Genomic DNA, 15,487 nt, shown 5'->3' with positions numbered 1-15,487 from the left:
GTAGAAAATTTGGGTTCCAGTCTCAACTCTGCCACTCAGTAGCTGTTTGCCCACAGATAAGCCTCTCTGAGCCTAGATTTTCCCATCTGTACAATAAGGGATTGGAAACATAAAGGAAGCTAGCATAAGTAAATTAGAAGAACATGGAACATATTACCTATCAGATTTATGGACAGGAGAAGAATTTATGAATAAACAAGATTTAAAGAGCATTATGCAAAATGGATATTTTTTTATCTTAATAGTATTTTATTTTTTTCCAATTACTTGTAAAGATAGTTTTCAACATTCATTTTTGTAATATGTTGAGTTCCAAATCTTTGTCCTTCCCCTCTCCCTCCCCAATATATTTCCATATTAGTAGTAATTTGTGAAAGAAGAATCAAAACAAAAGAGAAAACTCATGAGACACAAAACCCAAATTTTTTAAAAAGTGAAAATAGTATACTTTGATCTACATTCAGATTCCATAGCTCTTTTTCTGGATATGAATGATATTTTCCACTAATTTTAGCATTGTCTTTGATCAGTGTTTTGTTGAGAAGTGCTCTATCATAGTTGATCACACAAAATGTTGTTGCTACTGAATACAATGGTCTCCTGGTTCTGTTCACTTCATTCAGCATCAGTTCCTGTAAGTCTTTCCAGGTTTTTCTGAAATTTGCCTGCTTATCATTTCTTATAGAACAATAGTATTCCATTACATTCATATATCACAACTTATTTAGTCAATCCCCAATTGATGGGCATTCCTAAAGTGCATGCTTTTGATTACATTAAATATAATTTTTTGTACAAATAAAATCAATTTAGCCAAGATTAGAAGGAAAGTGAAAATTGGGGGGAAATGTTTATAGACAGTTTCTCAGATAAAGATCTCATATCTCAACTAGAGAACTTTGTTAAATTTATAAGAATGTCATTCCACAATTGATAAGTTGTTAATATGGAGAGGTAGTTTTTGGAAGAAGAAATAAAAGCTATATATGTAATAATATAAAAATTCTCTAGATCATTATTGATTAGAGAAAAGCAAATAAAACAACTTTGGTTAAAATGATAGAGGGGGAAAATGATAAATGTTAGCTAGGATGTGGAAAAATTGGGAAGCTAATACTCTGTTGGTTGAATTGTGAATTGATCCAACCATTCTAGAGAATAATCTGAAATTATAACCAAAGAATTATAAAACTATATATATATGTATATATATACATACTCCTTGATGTGCAACTACTCACTACTAAATCTATTTTCTTTTTCTTTTAATGCTTCAGGTTTTTCTTTTTTTTTTTCTTTAGAAAGATACTAAATTGGGACAGCTAGGTGGCATAGTGGATAAAGCACCGGCCTTGGAGTCAGGAGTACCTGGGTTGCCTTGGACAAGCCCACTTAACCCCCCTTTGCCTTGCAAAAACCTTAAAAAAAAAGATACTAAATCTATTTTCCAAGGTGATCAGGGAAAATGGAAAAGGGAATGTTCATCAATTGGGGAATGACTGAATAAGTTGTAGTATAAGAATATGATAGAGTACTACTGGGCTGTATGAAATATTGAGCAGGCTGATTTTTAGAAAAACATAGGGGGCAGCTAGGGAACACTAGCCTTGGAGTCAGGACCTGAGTTCAAATCCTGCCTTGGACACTTAATAATTACCTAGCTGGGCAAGCCACTTAACCCCATTGCCTTGCCAAAAAAACAAACAAACCCCCCCAAAAATTCCCAATCCAATATGGAAAGGCAACATATAAAAGGCATCTTAAAACAGTAGGGAAAAGAAAGGAGGAGGAAGGGTACCCAAAATAAGGGTATGATGAAGTTTTACAACTAGGTGGAAAATTATGAGGTGGCTACCTTGGACATTCTCCTTAAATGGAGATCTGGGAGAAGCAAGTTTCATGATTTTGTAGACTATCTTCAGATGACTGAAGGTGAACTTAAATCTTTTCACTCTTGAATCATGTGCACCCTCTCTACTTAGAGAGAAGGAGGAACCCCAGGGACCAGGAATACTGGGGAGTTCTGAATTTCAGAGTTGAAGTAATTTTGCATGAAGAAAGACAACGATGAAGTCCAGGAGAATGGCCAGGTGGAAAATGATGCGATAATTGCCATGTCTTGTCAATTATACCTCTACAACATCTCTTGCATTTCTCAACTCACATGCTCACTACCATAGATAATGACTTCATCACCTTTTGCCTGGTCTAAAGCAATTGCCTACTAAATGATCACCCTGCTTCAAGTCTCTCTCTTCTCTCCAATCTATCCTTCATATGATTACCAAATTGATAGTCCAAAAGTACATTGCAAGAGGCATATTAAAAAATAAAATGCAACAAAATATATGCAAAAGTAGTTTTAATGGCTTCCTAGCATCTCTTGGGTGATATCCAAACTCCTCTGCTTGCAAATCCTTCTCAGTTTTGATACCAACCTCATGCTGATTTCACAATCTCCCCGCTATACATTCTGTGTACACATTCTATAGCAAACTAGCTTATTTACTGTTCCCCTAAAGGGATCTTCTATGCCCTCTCTGCCTGGAGAGCTGTCCCTCATGCCTAAAATGTTCTCTTGCCTCAAAAGCTCTACTTCTTGGAACCCCTAACTCCCTTTAAGGATAAACTCAAGTGCTAAATTTATTCTGTCTTTTTGTTTAAATTTTATTTATTTAAGGCAATGGAGTTAAGACCTTGCCCAAGGTCTAAGTCTTTCTTGTTCTCCCCACATATTACTTGTCTCCCTGGACCCCTTTCCCAACACTTACTTCGTTTTTTGCTTTGTCTGTAGTTTATGTTTGATCATCTAGGAGTTGGATACTTTCCCTTGTTAGACAATAAGTTCCTTGAAGACAGGGTATTTGTGTTTTTGTCTCAGTATCTCTTTCCTCTAACTCAGGACCTGGCATGGTAGTAGCACTAATAAATCCTTTTTGAATGATTGTAGAATAAATTGTAAGAATGTGCATTTCCCCCTACTCCCCCACCCCTTTATTCATTAGGTCTAAAGCACAAGGGTAGCTAAGTAGCTAAGTGGATAGAGACAGGAGATATGGCAAGTCAGGAGACCCCAAGTCAGGAGAACCCGAGTTCAAATGTGACCTCACACACTTACTAGCTGTATGACCTTGGACAAGTCACTTAACCCCCATTGCCTCTAAAAAAAGGAGTCTAAAGCACAGATCTAATTAAATCATATCTGTTCCCTATATTCAACAAACTCTAATGACTCCCTATCATTTACAGCATCAAATAAAATCCTTTATTTGGCCTTCAAAGTCCTTTCCAACCTAGCCTCTCTTATCTTTCCAGTCTTCTCACACCTTACTCCTCTCTTCATTCACTCTGCAAACCAGAGACAAAGGCCTCCCTGCTGTTCCTCACACAAGGCACTCTTCTCTGGTCTGTTCATTTTCCCCTGACTCTCCCCAAATCTAGAATACTCTCCCTTCTCATCAGCACCTCCTAGTTTCTCTGGTTTCTTTCAAGTCCCAGTTACAATTCCATTTTCTCCTAGAAGTCATTTATGATGGCCATTAATGCTAGATACCAGCATTAATGTAGATATTTAAAAAAATTTTTTTTTAATTTAAGGCAATAGGGTTAAGTGACTTGCCCAAGGTCACACAGCTAGATAATTATTAGGTGTATGAGGTCAATTTGAACTCAGATCCTCCTGACTCTAGGGCAGGTGCTCTGTCCACTGTGCCACCTAGTTGCTCCTTGTAGAGATCTTATTTGTTCTTTTTTTTTTAGGTTTTTGCAAGACAAAGGGGGGTTAAGTGGCTTGCCCAAGGCCACACAGCTACGTAATTATTAAGTGTCTGAGACCGGATTTTAACCCAGGTACTCCTGACTCCAGGGCTGGTGCTTTATCCACTACGCCACCTAGCCGCCCCTGATCTTATTTGTTCTTACAGTGGTTGCTTCACATTATTGTCCACATTTAACTGTTAACTCCTTGAGATCAAGGATTGACTTTTGTATCTCTAGTTGTACATAGTAGGTACCTAATAATTTTGTTGAATTGAAGTGGAAAGGCAATACTTTCAAACATGAAACAAGAAAGGATGGTGGATAATCAAGGACTCAGTTGAATATATCAGGTGCCAAAATATATAGTGGTCGATAAGTGCTCTGGGCAGTCAGGAAGGGGAGAGATCAATGCTGACTGGAGGTGATCCCAGAAGGTTTGCTATGGAAGCTAGGCTTTCAGAAGGATGAATAGGAGGTGGCTACATGGAAAGGGGTGGGGGGGAAGAGGATGGGATGAGACCAACCTTGGTCCCACTCCCTGCACTCATCATTCCTGCTCCAGAGCCTTGCAGAGGGAGATTGGGAATCAGACAAGAGAGAGGCTCCAGTGAATGAGTCAGCATCTAAATAGATACTTTAAATATCCAGCTAATTACAAGTTGATGAATTATAAATTGGATTAACCTAGTGGACTGGAACCTTCAGGAGCCTAGCTGAATTCCACAGGTACCTGCTAAGGTAGAAGAAGCTGGTGCCCCTAGGCTCTGGGCTACAGTTAACCTGAAATAAAAATTTTCCAAATTAAGGAACGTTTGTCTCTGTCCTTGCAGTTGGGGACTGTAGAGAGCACTGTTAGAAATCTCTTTCTTCTTTCTGTCGAAGTTGTCTCATATAATAGAATATTAAGGTCCTTAAGAGCAAAAACCGTCGTTTCCTTTTTGTCGTATCTTTCCAGTGGCTGGCACATAGTAGGCAGGTAATAAATGCTTCTTGATTGCTTGAGTTTCTGTTTTATACAATAGGAAACTGATCTGAGCTGAGAAATCACAGAATATAGAACTTCTTAGAGATCAGTTAGGCAAGCCTCTTTATTTTATATGAGGCTCAAAAATTCAACCAAGATATTAGGGTGAATTAAGTCAATATAAGGGAGAACTGGATCTTTTACAGAACTCTCAGGTTAAGGCTATTTCCACTACATTAAACTGTTCCAAACCATATAATTAGAGAGGAGTAGATCTAGGGTGGAGGGAGGTCTCCTTTTCACCCAAGTCACATGGTCTCTTTGGGGGAACTACACCTACCTCCCACCCCTTGGCCTCCCACACTCACTTCATTTAATGTAACACCCTCCCATGCCAGGCCAGGCTTGGTGGGACTGCTGCCCGAAACTCCTACTCAGACAAGTTATCAGCCTGAGCCAAAGGACAGAATGTTCCCATTTCCTGAGCAGGGAGCCCCAGGGAAACACAGTGAGGTGTGGCAAGGACCCCTGCAGTGCCAGCTTGCTAACTAGAAGCCCCAGGGAGCTGAGTAAGGGGCAGGAAGAGTCAAGGGGATCTCTGGTTGGTTAGCGCCTGCTCAGGAAAGGGGCCTCTAGGACAAACTGTGATCCTCTAGGGACAAAGAAAGTTTTTCAAGAGGAGTGAAGGGCGGCACTATCTACATTCTGCAGGAGTCAAGCAGACTCCTATCAGCAGACTGGGAAACCATGGAAAGGGGCTGTAGTTACCAGAGAGCCCCCCTTTTCTTTGAAGCCCCTCTCAACTCCCTTATCTCTTCTCCTTGGTCAGTCCTGCTTTCCATCACAACTGGGAGAGGATGAGGTCTTGGGACAGAGAGAAGATAATTAGCCTTCCAGAGACCAAATTCTTTCCAGTAGAAGGAGTTTGTCTTTGTGATCTGCTTAGTCCAGGACAAGGGAACAAGGAAAGTCAGAAAATTCCCTAAGCCTGTTATATTCCACATCTCCATGCCTGTCCCCTTGGCTCTCTTCTCACTCCCCCTGCCCCCAGGAATTCTGATGCCGATGAGTGGGACTCATACAAGGTTGTCTGTATGTGAGGGATTGAAGAGAGGTAGAAAGCAAATGTTACACAGGGGCCCTCTGTGCAGCCTGGGAGGGAGGAGGGGGAAATCCACAGGATGTGTGTATGTGAAGGGGAAAGCAATTTTGAGGGCTAACTTACCAAGCCAGTCCTCTAGTTGAAATGAAAACAGCCAGATACTGCCCCAAGCAAGCAGCCTGGAAGGAAGGAGAAAGTGTCCGGTATTCCACAGCAATTTCCATTCTCTAGAAGAACAAATAGAGGCAGGGGGAAAGGGGAAAACCTTTGGGAGGAGGGTCAGACTTCAGATCACTTTCACTTGAGGAGGGGGCACAGGATGAAGGAAGACTTCATCTACAAGTTGGAGAGTCGTAAGGGAAGAGAACAAATATTTATTAGTACTGTGATTAGTATTTTATAAATATTACAGTTTTTAATTATGATGGAAGGTAGATGCTATGATCTGCATTTTAGAATTGAGATAAAATGACTCATCTAAGGATCCCAGAGCTAGAGAGTGTCTGAGGCAGGACTTGAATTCTCAGCTCCAAGGCTAGCACTGATTTTAGAGTCAGAAGTCTTTAACCTTGGGCAAGTTACTTATATTTTCTGGATCTTTGTTTCTTCACTTATCAAATAAAGATACTAATTTTTTGAACAATACAACACCTAGATGTTTCATAGAGTCACAGAACTTGAAAAAATGGGAAAGGTTCTAGGCAAGACTGACACCTTCAAGTTCAGAAATAAAACAAAATGATATACTCTTATATAATCTTACTTTTAATAAAAGGTTTACTTAACTAACAAAGGCTATTCAGCAGGTATATATCATTTTTCCCACTCAGGTGAAGTTCATTTCCCTCCTTATTTGCTGTGGTGGGATCTTAAAGAAGTTTTTATTAACCTGGAGAAATCTCCAATTCCCTCCCCCCCACACACACACACACTGGCTTTTTGTACTTAAGGGACCTGGAAGCCACCTTAAAAGTTGGCACTTTAGAGCCTTTAGGGACAAGGACAATTTCATTATCTTTTAGGGGAAAATTAGCCTATCCATGTTGGACTAGATTTTACCCCTGCCACACAAAAGAATCCAATAGCTATCTAGTCCAATTCACAAATGAACAAAATCTCCACTTTAAAAAACCCAACCAATATCCCAGTTCCATAGGGAGTTAAAATGGAAGAGTCAGGATGAGAACCCTAGCTTTCGAATCCCTGGATCCACGTTCTTTCTTTCTACAACACTACCTTTCATTTGAGCCAGACCCCAACCCAGACATTCAACAAGGGAGGAACCACAATAGAGAAGCAGTGAAGTGAGAAGGGTTTTAAGTTAAGTATTCAAGTTGGCCAAGGCATGATCAGACAGGATTGATTCTGTCCCCTCAGCAGAGCAGGTGACTAGCTCTAAGTTCTACCTTCTCACCATTATCATTAGTTGCATGAGGCCAGGATCTATTCATCTCTTACCTTGCAGAAGAGTATTTTCCTCCCACAAGCAAACAGATCCTTCTTCCTAACCCCTCCTACTTCCACCACATGAATTAAAGAATGAGACAGATTAAGGACAGTTTAGCTGAGGCAGGGGACTGGTCATGAAAGGGGTCCTACAGGGAGAAAGGCATTGCCAGATTATTTTTGTTGCCATCCCAAGTAGGACAGGGAAGTCACATGACTTTCCACCCAAACCCATACCAGCAAAAACCTGTAGGGCCTAGTAGGAAAAGAACTCTGGGAACCCAAACAAGGGATGTGGGAGAGCACTAAGTAGACCAGATTTGTCAGGTTTCCTTGTTTAGGTTACAAGGCCACCTAGCAATTGAGCATAGGTTAATCCTCCATAGACCAGAGAAGAAAGCGTAGGCTTCACAAAAGCAAAATTTCTCTGATGGAAAAGAAAAGGGAATGGAAGAAAAGAATCGAACCTCTCCCTCTGTGAAGGAGAGAAGATGACAGTACAGTGGCTGCACATGAGTCTCCTGGAAAGAGAGATTTGCTCCTCTCTTTAAATAGATTATTTTTAACCTTCTTCACACTCTCCTTCCAAGAAGGACAAGGAGTTAAGAGAAAGGTTTCTCAGCACATTCTTCCTTTCTTTTTCCTTATTCCTCTCTGTTCCTTTCTGCCCAGGACCCCCAAAAGTAATAAGCCCTTGAAAAACAACTTTATAAAGCCAGGATAGCTCTCTCAACCACCTGAGCGAGCCATGCCTTCCAGAAGGCACAGTAAATACAAGCTTAACCATAAGCTAGGTCTCCTGGCAGGTCTTAACCTTTCCTAGGCTATCAATCACATACCCAGAAATGAGTGACTCAGAGAAACAGTTGAGGGTTAGCAGAAAGAAGTACTTAGATTTTAGAGTCAGAAGTCTATGACCTTGGACAAGTCACTTATATTTTCTAGACCTTCATTTCCTCACCTAACAAATAAAGATGCTAAATTTTGAACAATACCTCCAAAGTCATGGTGAGTATCAAATGAGCTTTGAAAATCATTCATTTTCATTTCTAATACCTTTAAGGAGGGGATGGGGGAGTGGCGTGGGGGGGATGATCTACTTTCCCCAGACAATCTATTGCAGCAATTCTGATAGATTTTTTTTTAGGTTTTTGCAAGGCAAATGGTGTTAAGTGGCTTGCCCAAGGCCACACAGCTAGGTAATTATTAAGTGTCTGAGACCGGATTTGAACCCAGGTACTCCTGACTCCAAGACTGGTGCTTTATCCACTATGCCACCTAGCTGCCCCCAATTCTGATAGATTTCTAATAGTTTTCCACAGCCTGCAAATTGCAGAATTTATCCAATCTCTTAGAGATGAAGAAATCCTTCCAGAGCCAATTAGATGGTGGGAAGGGCTACAAGATAGCTTGTCTGGAGGGTCTCTAGTCTCTTCTGCTGCCTCTCTCCACAGCCAAGAGATTAGCCTAAATTTCTGCAGTTCACTGGGGAAAAATCACTGGATTTGGAATCAGAAAACTGGTTTCCTATCTCAGCTCTGTTACTTACTTACTTACAACCTGATTACAACCTGAACAAGTCACTTAACATTTATGGATAAGGACCAGAAAATATTTTCTTCCTTATAAGGTTTCCTGCTTAGGAGATTTCCTTCTAAGTTAGAATTGAAGTAGATCACCTCTAAGGTCCTTCCTGGATCTCTATAATTCTTTGAGTTCATATTGCTATATAACTTTAGATACTTTCCTTATAATACCCATAGTATGTTACAATTCCCATTCTACAGAAGAGGGAAACTGAGGCTTGGTGAAGGGAATTAATTTGCTCAAGATTCCCTAATGAGTTAAAATGAAAAGGTCTGGATGAGAACCTCTACTTTCCAATTCCTAGATTCATGGGATTTTTTTTCTGTTATACAACACTGCCTTTCACTTGAGCCAGACCCCCAAGAAAATCTAGGTAGCATTTTTGTTCTTGCCCCTACCCACTGACCCTCTCCCACAACACACACAAGCCAAAACCTCTCTCCCTCTTTCTTGTCCATGCTTGGACCATTAAAATTGCAGCCACGTGGCAGCTTTTGTCCAGAGGAAGGAAAGGCAGCAACCACCCAGCTGCTGGACTCTGGCTCATTCTAAAATTCTCCTTTTACAGGCTCTCAACATTAGACTGCTTGTTTGCCCCCTAGGCTGGGATCCTTGGTTTCTTCATTATGTTCAAGCTAAATTGTGCAGCAGCCCCTGCCCAAGTACAAAATTGAATCCTATGAAAAGCAAGAAATAAATAAATAAAGGCTAGGGGAGGTTGTGAGTTTCTGGGTTTGTTTAAAAGAGCCTTTTTCTGCTTCATCCTTTCTTTATAGGCTGGATTCCTCCAGGAGTTTAAGGGGGGGGGGGGAATTTCTGAACAAGAGTAGTAGCTGGCAGATATTTCTTGACCTGGTGCAGCTCTTTGTCCACCAGGGTTGGAGGAGGGATGATAAAATTTTAATTGGTTGGAGAGCTAAGATATCACCAGTAATTGGAGCCCAAGTGTCTCCCCAAGTCTTAAAACCAAGACCTTCAATGAAGAAAGGATCTTGAGATAGCCTCAGGTAGTACAGTGCCCAGGAAGGAATAGATATTATAGCGAGAGCTCCAGAATGGAAAGAGATCTAGATGATTCCCTCTGGCCCCAGAACACTCACTATACAACAATTGAAAAGTGGGCAGCATTTCCAGAAGGCCTTTGGAGATATGTGTGTGGCCTAGGAGAAATCAGGAAGGATTTTCACCTATTGACCTTTCCTAGGGCCGCCCTCAGCCTTAGGATACATGGTTGCTCTGTGCCTGGACAACCCTCCTGGGATCAGGTCAGCATTCTGGGGGAAGGCTATCCTACTCTGGCCCTCAAGTTCTTTTATCACTGACTACCATGAGAAAGGAGACTGTATGTTTCGGTGGAAAGAGGTCAAGATTTGGAGTCAGGAGATAAGGATTCAAGTCCTAATTCTATCTCTTACTACTTGGGTGCCTTTGGCAGCTTCTTTTTGTACTGGTTTCCTCCTTTCCTTCTTATTTTAATAAGAAGGTTGGACTCAGTGATCTCCAAGATCTCTTCTGGCTCTAAACTGTGAAGGTATTTACAAAGCAGACATCTGTCCAATAAATACAGATTTCTAAATTTAGCCCCCAGATCAGATGATACTCTTGGACCCCGTGAATCTTTGGTGAATGCAAGGGAACCCTCTTTCCAAACTGGCCCAGGTCAAGACCTGGGTGCCTAAGGTTAACTGAAGGCAAACTTCTCTGATTAGTTCTTTCCAAAAACATATAGAATTTCTAGTTCCTTCAATAACACAACCTGCCTGTGACATTGCTTATATATTTTAAAGCTAGAAAATACCTTAGAGGTCAGAGATTCCAGTTTCCTCATTTTACAGATAAGAAAACTGGGCTGAAAGAGGTTAATTAAATGACTTGCCTCAGTACACATATCTGAGGCAGGATTAGGACCCTGGTCTTCATGATTCCAAGATCAATATTCTATCCACTGTATCACACTGCATAAGGCTCACTCAGCCTCCAGTCTCCAGATGGAATAGTGGGAGAGGCAGAGCGATTTTTTTTCTGGGAAAAGGGGAAAACCCCACTCCCTGCTGGCTGTATACCCCTTCTCCTGGTTCTTGGGGTCCATGGAGGATCCTTAGACAGCCTTTAGGGAGCTGTCCCCCACTGCCTCTGCAAATTACTCGGCTTGCTTGAAGGCCCACATGATGAAGGAGACCCTGAGGAATGCCTTGGGGGAATCCATGACCTTCCCTAGAGAGCCTCGTGTCCAAACACCAGTGAGTTGATGATGCTTCTCTGTAGACGCAGCCTTTTCATCTGTGACAGCTGCTACCACGGGTAATTCTTTGCTGGTTATTTTTTTTAAGTGGAGATAAAATATACACTGGGCCTTCCCCCCTCCCTGAGGGATGCCAGTCTCTACTGCCACCAGCAGCAAAGCATAATGAGAGTAGGTCTCTAGAGTGCTGACCCCCTAGGCAGGATGCAACACAAAGAAAATAATAGCTAGCATTTATATTACATTTAAGTTTGCAAAGTGTTCTATGTATCTTTAAAAAAAATTTTTTTAATTTATTTAAGGCAATGGGGTTAAGTGACTTGCCCAAGGTCACACAGCTAGGTAATTATTAAGTGTCTGAGGTCACATTTGAACTCAGGTCCTCCCGATTCCAGGGCTGGTGTTCTATTCACCATGCCACCTAATTGCCCCCAACATATCTTACCTTGTGAATTCTCATAACCCTGTGATGAAGGAGTTATCGTTACCCCTATTTTATAGTTGAGGAAATTAAGGTTCAACACAATTCAGTGACTTACCCAAGATCATCTATCTAATAAATGTCTGAGGCAAGGTCTTCTTGACTCTATATTCATCACTCCATCCACTATAGAATCATCTGCCTCTATATTATCTCCCTAAACCCATAGTGCTCAACTTAGATAGAAAGTCAGGTCAACTGCTAAAAAAAACTGGATTTGTACCACTGCAGCTAACTGCTCACCTAGGAAAAAAATAAAACACCCCAAAGTTCAGATTTTCTCCTTTCTAGCCTATCTCTGCAAATAATAGTTATTCTGGCTCATCTTTACATCCCTGATATTCATGTTGTACCTTTGAGTTCACAGAATTCTTAGCACACATTCTCTCTTTTGATCCCTACTATGAGGAGGAAATTAGCACAGATATTAATGATTCTCACGTCACAGATGAAAAAACTCAGGCTCATGAAGTATCTTACTGGTGGTCCTACAGCATGGAAGTGGAATTTTGACCCAATTCTCACTCTAAAATCATTTTCCATTTCCATTGTTTCACACTACCACCAAGCCTATGCAGGGCTCTCAAGGAGAGGCTACCTTGTCTCTCAGTTCCTTCTAGTGACTCAGTCAGAATTTGAACTTGGGGACTCCTGAATGGGATTTTGTTGAGCATCATGAGCACCCTTCTGTAGAAGAACCTAAGATTCCCTACCTGTCCAGGCTTATATGCAAGGCAGTTTAAGTTAGACCATGTAATAAAAAGGCTAGACTCAGAGATGGCATGGGTATCTGGCAACCCTTCACACACTCCAAGAAGAGACTTTGAGATCTCTTTTTATGGAGAGCTGGTTCCTGCTCCTCCCCTTTCCTGTCTCCAAGAAAGGTATTGGATGAGAATTCTATATGTTCAGTCATTTTTCATTCATGTCCAACTCTGTAACCCTGTTTGGATTTTTTTGGCAAAGATACTGGAGTATTTTGTCCTTTTCCATCTATTTGATAGATGAGGAAACCAAGACAAACTGAGTTAAGTGACTTCTGAGAATGGATTTGAACTCAAGGCCTCCTGACTCCAGGCCCTGCACTCTACTCTGTCACCTAGTTGTCCACACTAGGCTCTTATTATGAGTAGTAATAGGGTCAGGACTTATTAATATCAACTAAAATTTATTTAGCTCTTTAAGGTTTACAAACTATTTTAAAAAAGTTTATCCTCATAACCAGGAAGATAGGGACTGTTATTATTCTCATGTTGCAGTTGAGGAAACTGGGGCAAACAGAAATTCAGTGATTTGCTTAGTGTCACACAGTTAAGTGTCTGAGACCAGCCCTCAATCCACTGTATCTTGTATGTGTTCATAACACTTGACTCCAAATCCAGAATTCTTTCTACTAAGCCATATAGGTTTTTTGGGGGGTCTTTTTTTAGGTTTTTGCAAGGCAATAGGGTTAAGTGACTTGCCCAAGGTCACATAGCTAGGTACTTATTAAGCATCTGAGGTCAAATTTGAACCCAGGTCCTCCTGATTCCAGAGCCAGTATTCTATCCACTGTGCCACCTAGCTGCCCCATTTTGGGGTCTTTTGCAACCAGATTTCAGTCACAGTTAAACTGTAAAGGGAAAAAAGAAAGATTTCATGGCAATGGAGTTAGAATTGTGTCTTCTGACTAGTTCAGACCTTACCTGATAAATCCAGTGTTATTTTTTTTCCCGTTTTCCTGACAGTCCCTGAAAAGAACCAGGCCAGTCTTGAGGATCCTAAGCAGTGTAGACCCTTCTCTGATTTTTTTCTTTCTCAAAAAACAAAAACAAAAATCTTCCCAGTCCCTAGATTTGAAAGAGTTGGTTTTATTCCAGACTAATTCCATCTCTTGATGGTTATGGTTTTTCTGGGCTCTGGATCAGGACTAGAACGCAATTTGCTCAACATGGTGTAACCCCTGTCCCAAAGCCCATTGCTCCCACTTCAGAATTGGCTAGCAAAATCAGAGACGTCCCTGAGGAGGATAGAATTCCCCCAATAGAGCAATGGAACATGTGTCACCCAGGCCTGGGTCTAAGGGTAATACCAGACTTTCTGTAAATTTCTAGACATAGGAACATTGAACTGAGGTCTGAACACTGATTAGAAACAAGGTTTCCAATGGAAAAACCCCACTAGCTTATGGAAAGATGATACTTCATTCTGTCCTGGTCCTGTGACCTTCTTTCTATTAATCCTGACTGTATAGGATAAAAAAAATCCTCTATCATTCCTTCCTTGCCCAAATTCATGACTTATTCTTCTTATTCCAGTTTATCTATTTCACATAAATCCTTCTTCCCTCCCTCCCTTCTTCCTTTCACTCCTTCCTCTCCTACTTCCTTCCTTTTTTCCTTTCCTTTGCTCCTTCTCACCTTCCTTCTTTTTTTTTTAGGTTGGTTTTTTTTTGAAAGGCAGTGGGGTTAAGTGGCTTGCCCAAGGTCACAGTTAGGTAATTATTAAGTGTCTGAGGTCAGATTTGAACTTAGGTACTCCTGTTTCCAGGGCTGGTACTCTATCCACTGCACCACCTAGCCGCCCCTCACCTTCCTTCTTTCTTGCTTGTCTATGTTTCTACCTGTCTAATCTCATTTCTTCCCTCCCTCTCTTTCTTAGCTTTCCTCTTTATTTTTATTTCTTCGTTTCCTTTCTCTTGTTTCATTTCTTCTTTTCCTTCTTTGTTTTTTAATCAAGAACCCTAAAGAAACAAACTCAAAGCTCTGCCCATTCTTATATCTGATGTCTCTTCTGATCCCATGTCATATTTGCATGAGTATGCATTTCTACATAGATATAATTAGTATACATATAGTCAGTCTTGGATCCTGCTTTTTTTAACCTTACATAATGTCAAATTTACATTTTCATTTATGGACTTAATCTTCATATTTAAGACTCTGCTCTTAAAAAGCAGCTTGTCTCAGTCTGGGCTAGTCAGACAGCAAAATGGTGCCAGAGTGAGAAGCTATTAATTTGTCCTGTTTAATTCAATCCTCTTCTAATCTTGTACCAACTCTATCTATATCCATCTTTGGTCTGTTCCTATCATTGTTTGATGAACGGTCACTAGGCTTAAGGAATTCTGCTGTGAACTCTCTGTTTTCCAAGAGCACCATGCTGTGTCCATGGAAGCATGGACACTTCTTCATAGTTGAAGGCCACACAGATTCTCCACAATGCACTGTGTGTGTGTAGGGGGGAGACTTATCTTTATAAACCACAGGGAAGAAGCTACACTGTCCACCTCCAAATCATTTATCCAGAGGCAGATGATGGCTCTTATTTCTCTGCAACTTTTGATTCTCCAAAAGATAGAAAGCCCCTTTATGAGTAAGAGAATGACTAAACTCAGAAAAGGTTGAGGGCCATGGACAAATCTCTCTCCTTCCCTACCTCCCCTCCATTAAACACTAAAACAATTCAGTCAGGAGGAATCATAGTTATGCCTTAGAAACCATAGAAACATATATGTTGTAGCTGGAAGAGACCTGAAAAATCATTTTTTCCACTACCTCCCCTTTCACCCCCCTTCATTTTGCATAGGAGGCCATTGAGACTCCAAGAGGGATAGTGGTCTTGTGGACCTCCTTCACACAACTAGTACATGGCAAGCTGGGACTAGGACCTGGTTCTTCAAATTCTGTCATGCACTGTGCCACACTGTCTTTTCTTTATATATCTCAGAGAAGCTAGAACAGTCCTAACCTCATAAAGAGCTCAATAAAGACTGTGGTTTGTAGAATGCACTGCCATATTGCCCTGGCTATATATTTTATATAGTTAAATGTGTCTTTTTGGTACCATTTAGACCCTAACTCTTTGAAGAGGTGGAGCCAAATTCTCAGTCCCCCAACTTTTTAATCCTTTGTCTATGTCTTGGGT

Source organism: Macrotis lagotis, chromosome 1, assembly GCF_037893015.1.
Source record: "Macrotis lagotis isolate mMagLag1 chromosome 1, bilby.v1.9.chrom.fasta, whole genome shotgun sequence".
NCBI lineage: Eukaryota > Metazoa > Chordata > Mammalia > Peramelemorphia > Peramelidae > Macrotis > Macrotis lagotis.
Note: the sequence above shows the minus strand (reverse complement) of the source record.